The sequence below is a fragment of the Micromys minutus genome (assembly GCF_963924665.1).
Source record: "Micromys minutus genome assembly, chromosome: 23".
NCBI lineage: Eukaryota > Metazoa > Chordata > Mammalia > Rodentia > Muridae > Micromys > Micromys minutus.
The window spans coordinates 43,832,792-43,847,080 of NC_137958.1; positions in this window are offsets into that span (position 1 = coordinate 43,832,792).

Here is a 14,289-nt window from a genome sequence, read left to right on the forward strand (position 1 = left end):
CCTATTCAAAATATTGTTTTGGTCCAACTGTCACTCAACATGCAGAAGAATGAAAATAGGCCCTTTCTTATCTCCTTGTACAAAGCTTAATTGTAAGTGGATCAAAGATCTCCACATTAAACCCGATACACTGAATACTATTAGATGAGAAAGTAGGGAAAACCTTAGAACACATAGGCAGAGGAGAAAACATTCTGAACAAAACAACAATGGTTCAAGCTCTCAGGTGAAAGATTAACAAATGGGACTTAATGAGATTTCAAAGTTTCTGTAAGGCTAAAAACATTGTCAATTAAACAAAGGGCAGCCAACAGAATGGGAAAAGATCTTTACCAACTCCACATCAGATAGAGGCCTAATTTCTAAGGTATATAAAGAACTCAAAGAGCTAGACACCAGAGAATCAAACAACCCTTTTTAAAAATGGGGTACAGAGCTAAACAAAACGTTCTCAATTGAGGAATATCGAATGACTGAGAAACATCTAAGCAAGTGCTTGACATCCTTAGGCATCAGGGAAATGCATATTAAAACAACCCTGAGATTTCCCTTCACACCAGTCAGATTGGCCAAGATCCAAAACTTAGATGACAGCAGATGCTGGTGAGATTGTGGGAAAAAAAGGAACACTTCTCCACTGTTGGTGGGGTTGTAATCTGAAACAACCACTCTGGAAATCAGTCTGGCGATTCCTCCTAAAATTGGAAATAGTACTACCTGAAGATCCAGCTATTCCATTTCTGGGCATATACCACAGAGATACTCAAATATACAAGAAAGATACATGCACAACAATGTTCATAGCAGCTCTATTTATAATAGCCAGAAGCTGGAAAGAACCCAGATGTCCTTCAGTAGATTAATGGATACAAAAATTGTGGTACATTTACACAATGGAGTACTACTCAGCCATCAGAAATAATGACTTAACCAAAATCTTAAGAAAATGGTTGCATCTAGAGAATATCATCCTGAGTGAGATAATCCAGTCACAAAAGAACAGATATGATATGCAATCACTGATAGTGAGATGCTAACCCCAGATGATAGGACTGTCCCTGAAACAACTCATAGACTGTGTTTAGTTCAACAAAAAAACAAAACAAAACAAAACAACAAAAAAGTAATGCTCAATCCTTACACACCAAGAAAATGTTGACTAATTCTGTGTTACATCCTGTTTTACATGTACTTTTGGCTCATTGTAACTAGTAAGACATTAATGCAGAGTATCAAACCTTAAAAAAAAAAAAAATAGCCAAGCACTGACACAATTGTATTTGTATACATTTATGCAAAACTGTTTAAATTTTTTTCTTTTATTTTTGTTTTTTAAAATAAAGTTAAAATATAAATAAATGAAAAAAAGAAAAGAAAAAAAGAAACACCGTGACCAAAACCTACCTTGGGATATACGTGGTTATTTAGCTCACAATTCTATATAACAGTTCATCATCAAAAGCAGTAAGGGCAAGAAATTACACAGGAAAACGGCCAGAATTTAGAAGCCAATGTAGTACCTGCTTCTTACTGACTTGCTACTCATTAATTTCAGTCTACTGCCATATAGGATGAAGGACAGTCAACTCAGGCAGGACTCCATCAACAATTGGCAGAACCCTCCCTTATTGATTAAGAAAATGCCTTACAGCAAGATCTGTTGGAGGCATATATCTCAACTAAGGCTCTATTCTCTCTGATGACTTCAGCATGTGTTAGGTTGACATACAGCTAGCCCATTCTACTGACCCCTTGACACATTAAACAAACCACATTTTAATTAGAAACTTTTCTTTCTCATTTATTCTCAAGATAGAATGTTAATATTAATGTCATAATATGAAAGGTAAAATAGTTTAAAACTTGCACAATCCTTATGAATTCAAATACATTGAATGATTCATATATTTTTTTTTATAATAGCTAGTCTATTCTAAAATTTTTAAGGTGTTTCAGCAGTGACTCCAGTTAAAAACAAAATTAAAGTGAAAGCTTACATTGGGTGGAAAGATTCAGGCCACCCTCTGGACACAATCTGGACACAGCAAAACCAAATTCCAGAAGTATAAATAACTGACTCTCCAATAAACTGGGATTCACTCATGACGTGGGCTCATCCAGCGGGCCTGGACCACTCGTCCAGCAGTGCTCTCTTTATCTTAAGAGCTTGTCTTCTCTCTTTATCCAGCTCCCTCTACTGCTGTTGCTTTTCTTGGTGCTCATTCAACGGTACTCTCAGCTCCAAACTGCTGGGTTCCCTTGTTACACTTCCATCAGTATTCTTTCCACATCTATCCTCAGGGACTTAAGTCCTACCACACAGTGCCAAGCCTCACCTACTCCTTGGGTCCATGTCATACCTTCAAAACCAGCACTATCTGAGGGACTCTTACATTTCCACATTCAGCTACGAGCATGAGGTCCAACTCAGACCACGTCAATAGCACAATTATTGTATTCTCTCAGCAAACACTCTTCCAGAGGTCCTGAGTTCAAATCTCAACAACCACATGGTGGCTCACAAACATCTGTAACAGGATCTGATGCCCTCTTCTGGTGTATCTGAAGACAGCTTCAGTGTAATTATATATAACAAATAAAATAAATATTTAACAAAACGACCCTTTATTTTATCGACACATTTTAAACAAAAATTAAAAGACTGTTACGCTTTTAAGAAATGTTTCTTGGAAAGTGGATACCTATATGGGAGGTGGGCTCTTACTTAACCATAATCATGCAAACCAACTCAACATGAATTGAAGAATACTTAAACATTGCAAATAAACTTCATAGCTTTTACAAGAAATCATACAGCATCTCATGACAGTTGCTTTGGTAATGGTTTTAAATATCTGAATATATGGAAATAGGAAACCAAAAAATTATACTAATTGGACTTGAATGATTTTTAAAGTTGGTCAGACATCATATACATATACAAAACATAAAATTCAGTTACACAAAGAGAGAAGGAAACACACACATACACACAAACACAAACACACTATGTATATAACACCAAAAGTATAAAGAGTTAGAGAACACTAAATGTCAAATGCAAGGAAAAATTGAGTTGAACTGTGAGAAGAACACTTGTACTGGATAGATAGATAGATACATAGATAGATAGACAGACAGACAGACAAACAGACAGACAGACAGATGATGGATGAATAGATAGATACATAGATAGATATATAGATAGATAGATAGATAGACAGACAGACAGACAGACAGACAGATGATGGATGGATAGATAGATAGATAGACAGACAGACAGACAGACAAACAGACAGATGATGGATGGATAGATAGATACATAGATAGATAGATAGATAGACAGACAGACAGACAGACAAATAGACAGATGATGGATGGATGGATGGATAGATAGATAGATAGATAGATAGATAGATAGAGGAATGGATGGTTAAATAGATAGGTGGATGGATGGATGGATGGATGGATAGATGGATGGATGGATTGGTGGGTGGGTAGCTAGATAGATAGATAATAGATAGAGAGAGAGAGTGATAGATAGATAGATAGATAGATAGATAGATAGATAGATAGATAGATGGATGGATGGATGGATGGATGGATGGATGGATGGATGGATGGATGGATGGATGGATGGGTAGGTAGGTAGGTAGGTAGGTAGGTAGGTAGATAGATAGATAGATAGATAGATAGATAGATAGATAGAGAGAGAGAGAGATAGATAGAAGATAGACGATGGATATGGATGGAAAGGTAGGTAGATAGATATCCTGTGTTTGGCTCTTGGAAACATAAAATAGCATCTTAACTATAGAAAATAGAATACTTATTTCTTCAAAAATACAATTAACATTGATACAGAATGTCTTCTGAGCAATGCATATCCAAAATAATGTTTAGTATGATCTTACAGAAGACATGTAGTGCAGGGAAACACACAGTAAGATTGTGGACCAGGTTTTAATTCTCAGAAACCATGCAAAAAAATCTAGGTAGCATAGAAAGACTTGGGCATCTTAGTTAAGAGCTACAGATATTGAGACTAATAATATAAAGAATCTGAAGTGCTTGTACAAAATATAAGTTTATTTAATACTTCTGAATTTTGTACATAAGCTTAAACTTACACTTTTTATAATATGTCAAGTTATTGCAATAAAAATTAGAAAATAAAAACTGTAGGCAAAAAGCTATATAGAAAAACGAATTCCCTGTAGAAAGGAAATCATTGTAGTCATATTGCTCTTGTTTAAATGTATTCTGTACAGGTTTCAGTGAAATACATTTATTCCAATATGTATTCTGACTCTATAACCCATTGAAATTCTGTTAACAATTTCAAGTACAGAGTCCAAAATTTCAAATGAGGTTATGTATAGGAACTGCTGCTTTAGTCAACACTCCAGGGTCTCTCTCTCTATTTTTGTGTATAATTCAGGTTAAGAGTGTGATGATATTATTTATTATTGTAAATAGTTATACATCTGAGAATACATTTACAGATTTGAAAAGAAATTTTGCCTTAAAATTTTTGATACATATTTGGCAAGTTTATGTCATGAGTGAACTGAGTAAAAACATTTTAAAATGATCTTATTGGGATGAGATTTTTTCCCAGTAATAATTTTCTCAGTTTCTTTGTTTTATTAATTTTAAGACATAAAAACACTCAACCTCTTAGAAACTTTGTTTCATTCTGGATTTTTTACATGTTAATGAAGATACAAGTATGACACCCATGCTATTGCACACTTTTAAGGTATTATTAACATAATTGATTCATCATTAATTTAGAGAAGAAAGTATGGAATCAGAAACATAGTTACCAGATTTCTTGTACAGCACAGTGTGTTCACCTCAAGACCCTTTCATATTAGAGTGTCAAGAGATACTCTACATAACAGGACAAACATAAAGGCTCTATTGGGCTATAAAATAAATAATTCTCTGGTACAACAATGAGAAGCAATAAGATATATTGACTGTTGCTGGAGTTTGATTGGCCAGTCACCTTTTAACAGTAATACTCCTGGCTCAGACCTGAAGCAATATACTTGAGTATATTGGCCTTCAGATCCCAATTTAAGGATAATTACTAAATTTTCCTGTCTAGTTACAACTCTATTCAAATATGATGATTCTTTTCCCTCTTGAGTGTGTTATAATTAATAAGTTACTGTGTTACCACTGTTTCTCTTCTGAAAAATTTTTAAGGTAAAGTCATAACCTCCAAGTAATTGCATTAAAGAGCTGAAGTTATGTGAGATGAGTTAATTCAGAGGGTCAAGTCCTAGCACATAGGGTTAGAGACCTCATAGGACTAGAGGAAAACCTTTGTCATTTATTCCATGTAAGGACATGAGGAAACTATCTATGAGCCAGGAAACTCTTTTTATTCTCTGATTTTATTGGCCATACTTTATTTACACTTAGAATGTTATCCCCTTTCTTGGTTCTTCTCTATATCCCCTACCCCTTCACCCCTCCCTGCTTCTATGAGGGTGTACCAGAAAACTCTTAATGTTCTTTAACTTTCCTGAATTCCAATCTAAACATGCAGGCTTCTAGATCAGTAGAGTGGTTTTTAGATGTTGGGTAGGTGTTTAATCTGGACTGAAACATTCTATCCTGGAGTGGATAGGGAGATTGATGAAATGCTCAATAAAGTCACAGATCTATGAGGCTCCTCCAGGATGTTCCAAAGGTCTTAACTGCTCACTGAGGTAGGGGAGATTCTTCAATGGTACAGATGCCAGAAACTGTTGGGGGATTGGAGATGAGGCTTCTGTGAGTCTGGATTACTGCTGGCTAGGCCTTGAGCTGCAGCATTCTGTGGGACAGTATCTTGAGTCTGTCACCTAGTGATTCTTCTCTTGTATGCCTGTAATTAATGTCAATACGCAAATGATTTCCTGTAGCTAGACTTCCTTCGGAGCTTTTTTTTTTTTTTTTTTTTTTTGCTGGGAGAGTAGGTCATTGTGTGTAATTCTCCTCAGTGGGTGGGGTCAAGGAAATTGTAAAGCTATATAAAAGCAAGCATTAGAAAAATGGTTAGTTTGTATCTTCACTGATTTTCAGAATTTATTTCAAAATACATGGGCTTATTCGGTTTAATAGGACCAACTATTGCCCTACTGGCTGGACTATTATTGATCACTATTTTTTCTCCCAAAGGAATCAATGAACTGAGCTGTAATTAAGCTGAAGACAGTAATAAGATAAAACACTCCTCTTGCTCTGCAGCTTTGCTTCACATCCCAAAATTCAATAATTCAAAAGTGATTCAGTAAGAAAGAGATCCCCATAGAGAAACTAACTGAATTGAAAAAGTCTTTCATGCCCGGCCTAATTCTGCTTACACTTAACACGTATGCTGGCTTCACTAAGCACTAAACAAAGTGATTAAAAACCTCTTCCCTGCTCAGATTCATTCAAATAATTAGAGTCAAAAGATAAATTGTTCCCAAGGGTCCTATAGCAGTTTATTGTTCAGCTTCTTTATAGCCATATGGGCCACCCTGGTTATGCTCTGGGGTAAAGAAAAGACAGCCTGGCAATGTCCAGGCAGAGCCTTCCCTGCTTAATTCCAACTGTTTGACTTCCCCTTGGTGCCTGCTTAGAATCTCAGCATCAAGTTAACATCAATAACAATGTATAAAATTATATATAATTTTCATATATATAATATATAATAAAATATATTATATATGTGTACATATATAAAAATAATACCCTCTGAAATGTCAGATTGAAAACAAGTAATGATGGTTATTGCGAATTAGAAAAAACATCAGATGAAGTGTATTAATTAGATGGATATTGAGAATTAGAAAATACATCAGATGAAGGTAGATTAATATTGTGTCAAATTGTTGACACTTGGAGCAAGTCAGTCAAAGCTGCCTGGACATATTCATAAGCCATAGGGTTATTTTAACAGAGATATAGCTGTGCATCTAAGAGCCAACTGCCTGGATCGCAGGCTGCAAGCATGGCAGCCACTATTCTAGGACCACTTGCTTTTCTTCATGCTACACATGGGTCAAAATCAATAATGCTTTAGTCTAGTCTCCACCATGCTTTAAATGCTTCAGTATTACTTTACGTAAAAGTTGGTTTCAGGAAAACATGCTTCTACAAAGTATTTTTAACTAAAATTTCAAGCTATTGACAGTAATGCACATTTCTTCCTTACCAACAATTTGACTAAAACATGTGCTACTTCAACAAGTATTACACAGGTTGTCAAAGTTCTGAAGATTGTTTTCATTTCTATGGACTAATGATAATTACGTGGTAAATGTGCAGATGACACCAGAAGGCTAGCATTCTTCACAAATACATAGATCCAAGAGTGGTGGTCGCAACATTTCTTGAAGTTCTACATTTTTAAATTGCATTAGTATTGCTTTCTTTCACTGGAAATTTGTCCTTTTAAATTTTTACATGGTCTACTAATCTACACAGGGAAAATCCTCAGAATCATTGTCACCTCTCTGCAAAATTAATTAGCTCCTTCGCAACAGGAGAACTCAGAAGAAGTTAAATCCTTTAAGGCCTTGGGCTCATTTCTGTAGGAGCTATGTAAGCATATGTGTGATTAAAATGATTTAAAAGTAGTAACTATGAAAATCATTGCCACAAGTAGTGGATTCATTTGTCTGTGAAGTAGAAAGTGGAGAACAGCAGAGATGATTCTAGCAAAACCTTATTCTCCCTCTCTTCAATGTTTATTTTTCTTATTTTTCTTTCTGGTTTATGAAAAATTTCTTACAATTCACAAATAATATCTTTATAAAAAATGAGTCTAGGAAGAGATCAGAAGTGAAGAACCAATGTAAGCATCAAAATAAATTCTGCATTTAGAAGGAGAGAATGCTCTTCCCCTTATTACAATTATTTATTTATGTATGTTTATTTATTTGTTTGAGAAATGCTCTTGCTATGTAAGTCACAGAAATGCCTCTGGCTCCACCTCCTGAATAATGGAATTAAAGGTGTGTACAACCACATCCAGCTCATGAAAACCCAATGCTTATTTTCATTTGGAGACATGGTTCTTTTCCTCTTTGCTAAACTGCTAAAGTTATTAATAACTTGTTTTATAGTAGTTAAATGTGTGACGATCTCATTAGAAATGATAAGAGATTTAAACTGATACCTTTTTATAATTTTACTTCTTAAACATCTGTTGGTCTAATAGTATATAAGTAAATTGGATTTTTTTTGTTCTTGATTTATGACCTTATAGAAATAGAGTCCATGTAGTTACCAACCAGAGAGCACTAAGTTACCAACCAGAGAGCACATGGGAGACCCATGGCTCCAGCTGCATCTGTAGCAGAGGATGGCCTTATCAGGCATCAGTTGGAGGAGAGGTGCTTAGTCCTCTGAAGACTCGATTCCCCAGTGTAGGGGAATGCCAGGTTGGGGGGTTGGGAGCACTTGTGTGAATGTGGTAGCACCCTCATAAAAACAAGGGAGTGTGGAGAGTGGGTGTGGCAGCAGTCCAAAGATGGCACTTGGGACTCTGGCCTAGTCTCGTGGTTAGCACCTGACTTCCCCCTGCACCTGAGATTAGCCACTCCCACCGTTCGAACTGCGCAGGTGCACCCATGACTCGATATTAGGCCAGATGACGTGGACCTATGAACTGCAGCCTCACAACATGGACTGAGGAGGTAGAGTTGAGAGAGGATAAATGGGACAGTGCTTGAGGGCAGAGAAGAGAGAAAGAGAAACATAAAGAGAAACAGAAAGAGAGAGAGAAGGGGGACAGAAAGATTTTCACTGGCATGCTGTAAGGTTCCTGAATAAACTGCTTTGAGAAGAACGCTGTGTTGTCGCTCCTTTTCTGCTGGTCAGAGACGGTAGTGACAGGGGAGGTATGTGAGTTACTGCAAACACAGTACAAAAATATGAGAAAATACTTGTATTCATGGACTAACTTCTGTGGAATAAAATCAGTTGTTAAGAAGTGAGTGTCTGAAATATAAATTTCAAAAATATAAAAGAACTAGACCAAAGTGAACCATTAATGAGGCAAAGAGACTCAAAGTTGTTTTTCAAAACATTTTAATAAAAAATAATACAACTCAAAACTTATAGCAACTTGCCCATGTGTGGTTGATGTTTTCTTGTATTCCCAGACCTTGAAAGTTAGAAGCAGAAGGACCAGAAGATCAAGACTATCCTTAGCTGCATTATATACTTCTTTGGTAATATTGGCATAAATTAATAATTCTATTGTCCAGTTATAATCACCAGTCAAATTTCAAAAACTATAGTTGTTTGACCATAACAAGTATTGATTTTATTCATAGCATTGGGCCAGTAACTAGTCTAAGTCTGCCTGCTAAGTAGAGGCAACTTGTACATATTGATATTGCATAAACACCCAGAATAGAATGTCAAGTGATGTATTATCACATGAAAATGAGATTCCCTAATCAGTGGTTGCTCTGATTATTTATCTATACAACAGATATGCCATAGCAATGCAAATGTTGAAACAAAATACAATAAGTCAACACTGTGCCAACAATTCCATGCCAGGGCTATAAGTAGTATTTTGTATTTGGTGCTATTGATTAGAAAAGAAAGATTGAATACCACTTACCATATTAATTAAACCAGTAGATGTATTATGAGCTAACCTCAGCCTGTTATCAACAATAGCAAACATATGACAAACGCATGAAATTATTCAAATGGAATTTTGTATGTTACTTTAGCTAATATTTTTGTTTTTGTATGTATTACAATGTCATCAATTTACATATAAGGAAACTAAAGGCTTTTTGCATTAAAGCAAAGAATATGGCACGTAAATGTTGTTTCATTATTTATTTCTCATTAACCCTTTGATGGTTCACATCAGAGGTAGTGAAACTCTCTTCTACTTTTTTTTTTTATAGACAACAAAAATTAAAATAAGATTAAATTCTTCAGTGGCTTTATGTTGAAATGCAGCTTTATTTAGGCCAAGGAATGATGGAAGTACTTTTCTTTATATCTACAGAATATATAAATATACATATATTTATATATAATGAAATACATCTGAAATTTATGTGCTAGTAAAAGTAAAGTCTCACTTGTGAATTGAATTATTTATACATCTATACATTGTGAAACTGGGTTAAGATGAATTCTAGGTCCTTAGTTACAAAGGAGACATACATGAATATATAATAGGCATATGAAGAAACATAACTGAATGTTAAAATATATCTACACTTAAACCTTCAATTTTTCCCTTATAATCATTGATTTCCCAGTACCTACCTTAGCGCATTAGACTTTTACTAGGTGTTATGTTATGCTTCTGTCCTTAAATATTGTGAACACATATACTTGAATATTTAGTCATCAAGGAATGGCACTACTTGAGAAAGATTAGGGAATGTGATCTTTTTGGAGTAGGTATGGCTTTGATAGAGAGAGTGTGTCACTGTGGGGTATGCTTTGAGGTATAAAATACCCAATCTAGGAACAGTGACCTACCTTCCCTAATGCCTACAGATCTGATCTGGAATTCTCAGCTCCTTCTCCCGCACCACGTCTGCCTGGTGCCACAAAGCTACCTGCCATGTGAATAAACCTGTGAAACTGTAAGCCAGCCCCAATTAAAAAGTTTGTTTCTATAAGACTTGCTTTGGTCACAGTGTCCCTTCACAGCAATAGAATACTGACTTACACATGTGAGTATTAAACTTTTACAAATATTTTATACACTTAAAAATTTAGTTTTCTTGCCTTCTGTTTCTATCTAGGAATTCTGGTACTATGTACAAAAAGAGTGGTAAGAATACATGTTCTTGACTTCTTCCTGGCTTTGAAAGAGTTGATTGCAATTTTTGTTCACTGAATGTTATTACTTAAACTGTGGACATTTCATGTACAATATTTATAATCTGTTTACAAATTCTTTCATACACAATTAAATTGATTTTTCTTACAGATGAAAGAATATTAAATTATTTGCTACATTTACTGAAATTATTATGGTTTTTACCTTTCATTCTGTTAATATGAAATATCACATTGCTTACCACAGGCTAAAATATTCTTGGATTTAATTTTATGTGATAATGGCATATGATTTTTCAAAATTTTATCATTTATTTATTTATCTTTTTATTTTTGCTTGTTCACTTTATATCACATTCACTGTCCCCCTACCACAATCTTTCCCTCCATCCTCTCACCCTCTCTTTTCTTTATCTAGCATAACAAGTCTCTCTGAAGTTAGGCACGTTCTCTCTCACTGAGGCCAGAAAAGGCAACCCAGGTAAAAGAAGATATCCCTCATACAGGCAGCAGCTTCTGGGATAGCCCCCACCCCGTTTATTGAGGCCCACATGAAGACCATGCTACACTACTGTTACATGAGGATAAAAGGCCTAGGTCCAGACCATGTGTGTTCTTTGGCTGGATATTCAATCTCTAAGAGCCACAAGGGTCCAGGTTAGTTGATGCTGTTGGTTATGTGATATCCCATCCTTTTTGGGGTAGTAATTCTTCCTCCTGTTTTTTCTACAAGTGTCCCCAAGCTCCATCCATTATGTGGTTGTGGGTGTCTGAGTCAGCTGCTAGGTGGAATCTCTCAGGACAGGCATGTTAGACTCTTGTCTACAAGCATAACAGAGGATCATCAATAGTTTCCGGAATTGGCACTTCCCCATGAGCTGGGTCCTGAATAGTGCTGGTTATTGGTTGGCCATTCTGTCAGTTATTGGTTGGCATATGAATTTTTAATGTGCTGAGAAATTTAGATTTGTAAAACTGTCAAGGGTTTTCCCATTAATATTTATCAAGTATAAATTACAGTATACTATCATTGCAAATGAGTTGTAACTTCTTAAAATATCAAAAGCATGACCTTTAGAGTAGATAATATTCTACCTTGATTTGATGGAACTTAACTTTGAAACACCTCAGTTATCTCCATAAAAAATGGAAGAAAAAAACCACATCAATTTATATGATTAATATACATTTAAATTCTGCCATATTCTTTAGAAAAGGTTTTCCCCTGGTTGTTAACCTTCTCCCTTTCCTCCCCCTTGTCTTGTTCTTCTATTCCTTGCCTCCTTCCTGCTTAAACCTCTTCACACCCAATCCCTCCTTCTGTATTTTACCTGTTTATTTTGGCAATTTATTTTAATTTGATTCTCTCCTTTAATTCTTCCCTCCAAATATCCCCTTATACCCCTACCCGTGCTTATGAGGATTCAGGCTCTCTTTTTCATTTGTTGCTATTGTGTGCATATTTTTGTTTGTGTATGCATCGATTCTCCCAGATTGAATGTATGGAGTCAAAAGAATATGTAATGAAGTTTTCTGCATGTAAAAATAAAATTCTCAGATTAAATAATTTGAACATTAATAAAATTCACAGCATTTAAATTTAAATTCACAGCATTTCAGATGTATTAATAAGGACGTTGAAGAAAATGTTGACATATAGAATCAAACCAAGATTAAGCAAGTTGTCTTATGGTGCATGTAAAATGGTTATGTATTTGAGTGTTGTCCATTGAACAATAAAATGAGTTCAAGCATGAAAGCATGGGAACTCTTGTAGAGTAAATATGTCTATTAACACAGTGAAGGGGTATGTGGTCTATTTACAAAGATGCACAGCAATAACCACAAATCAGCAGGAGTGTGGATAGACATTGTCCACAGAATGTAGAAAAATGGTATACATAAAAAAGAATAAGTAAGCACACCAATTAGAGGTCCTATTCAAACATGGCATATTAGGAAGCATCTCTGCTTTGAATTTTTCATTGAAATTAATCAATAGAGCCTGTCCAAGCATGGCTTTGGTGAAAGAGTATGGAATGGAAAATAGGTAAATAAAGAAAAAGTAACGTTTGAACTGAATGTATTAACTTTTATATTCTCAATTATTGGACTTGTTTTGTCAAAAAATTGTAAGTTTGTTAAACATAATTGCGTTATTTTCTAGTATTTATTCAAAGTTATTTACATCCTAAGTGACTTCTTTTCCTAACCCTCAGACTTAAAATTAGACTAAAGCCTTGTCTAGAAGTTAATTTTGTCTTCTGGTGTTTTGTGAATCTAGTCTTCTAGCAATTTTAATTGTTTTATTTTACTAGTAATATAAATTTAGATTGAACATTGATCTAAATGTTACTAATAGTGGACATTTTTATTCTTTATAATGTTATCTAATTATATAATATATAATGATTGTTATACTATATTCTAGTCTAAATTACTCTGCCATATGCTATAAATAATGCTTAGAAAACAATTCTTTATGAGATTTTCAATCCCTGAGGAGGAAAGCCCAATAACAATACCCAGGATACCAGTTCCTAGCTCCCGAGTCAGTAAATGCATGAGTTTCCATGGAGAAAGGATCTTGACAGTGTGCTCATATTGAAAAGAACGTTATTCATTTTATTATTCAATGTAATAATAAAAGACCTCGCAGTTTAGCATACTAAGATACATCTTGTTATTTACATGCTAAGGCACTTATGTATTCTCATTACTATGAATAAGATGAAATGTGATCATACATATTTTGATGCATAGTTCTCATTATATTAGTTAAGAACCATTTATCTTGATTATATGTCAGTTCATGCCTGAAAGATCTCTGCTTACTAGATATTAAATTACATTTTCTTCTATAGGAAGATCATATTTTATAAAGATTGATAATTATTTTCTCTGTAAGAAAATAATAAGTTGATTTTAATAAATAAATAAAAGAATTACACACAAACTTGTTGCAATAAAGTGACATGATGAACATATATATATCATACATATGATGATATATATTATATATAATCTCTACAATAAATAGAGGATCTCTATATAATTAGGCACTTAGAACGTTAAAATGGGAAAATAAATAACAGTGGTCTAATCAAGGAAAAAAGTCATCAGGGTTTGGACAAGTTCTGATAAGTGATCACCAGAGAAAATTTGACACAATCATTTTTATCATGGTATGGACATCCATGCTGATGGAATTATTGTGTATTTACCTACATAATCTTCCATGAACTGATTAGAGAATATGTATAGGACTTGCAATTTAAGATTATTATCAATTCACAAAAATGGGCCTATAATGACTGCCCTCCTAAAGACCCAAGAAGCCACTAAAAGTCAGGGGCAGATATTTACACCCAACCAATGGACATAGCTGCTGACCCCTGTGGTTAAATGAGGAAAAAGCTGGAAAAAAATTGAGGAGGAGAACGGCCCTGTAGGAGGACCAGGAGTCTCAACTAA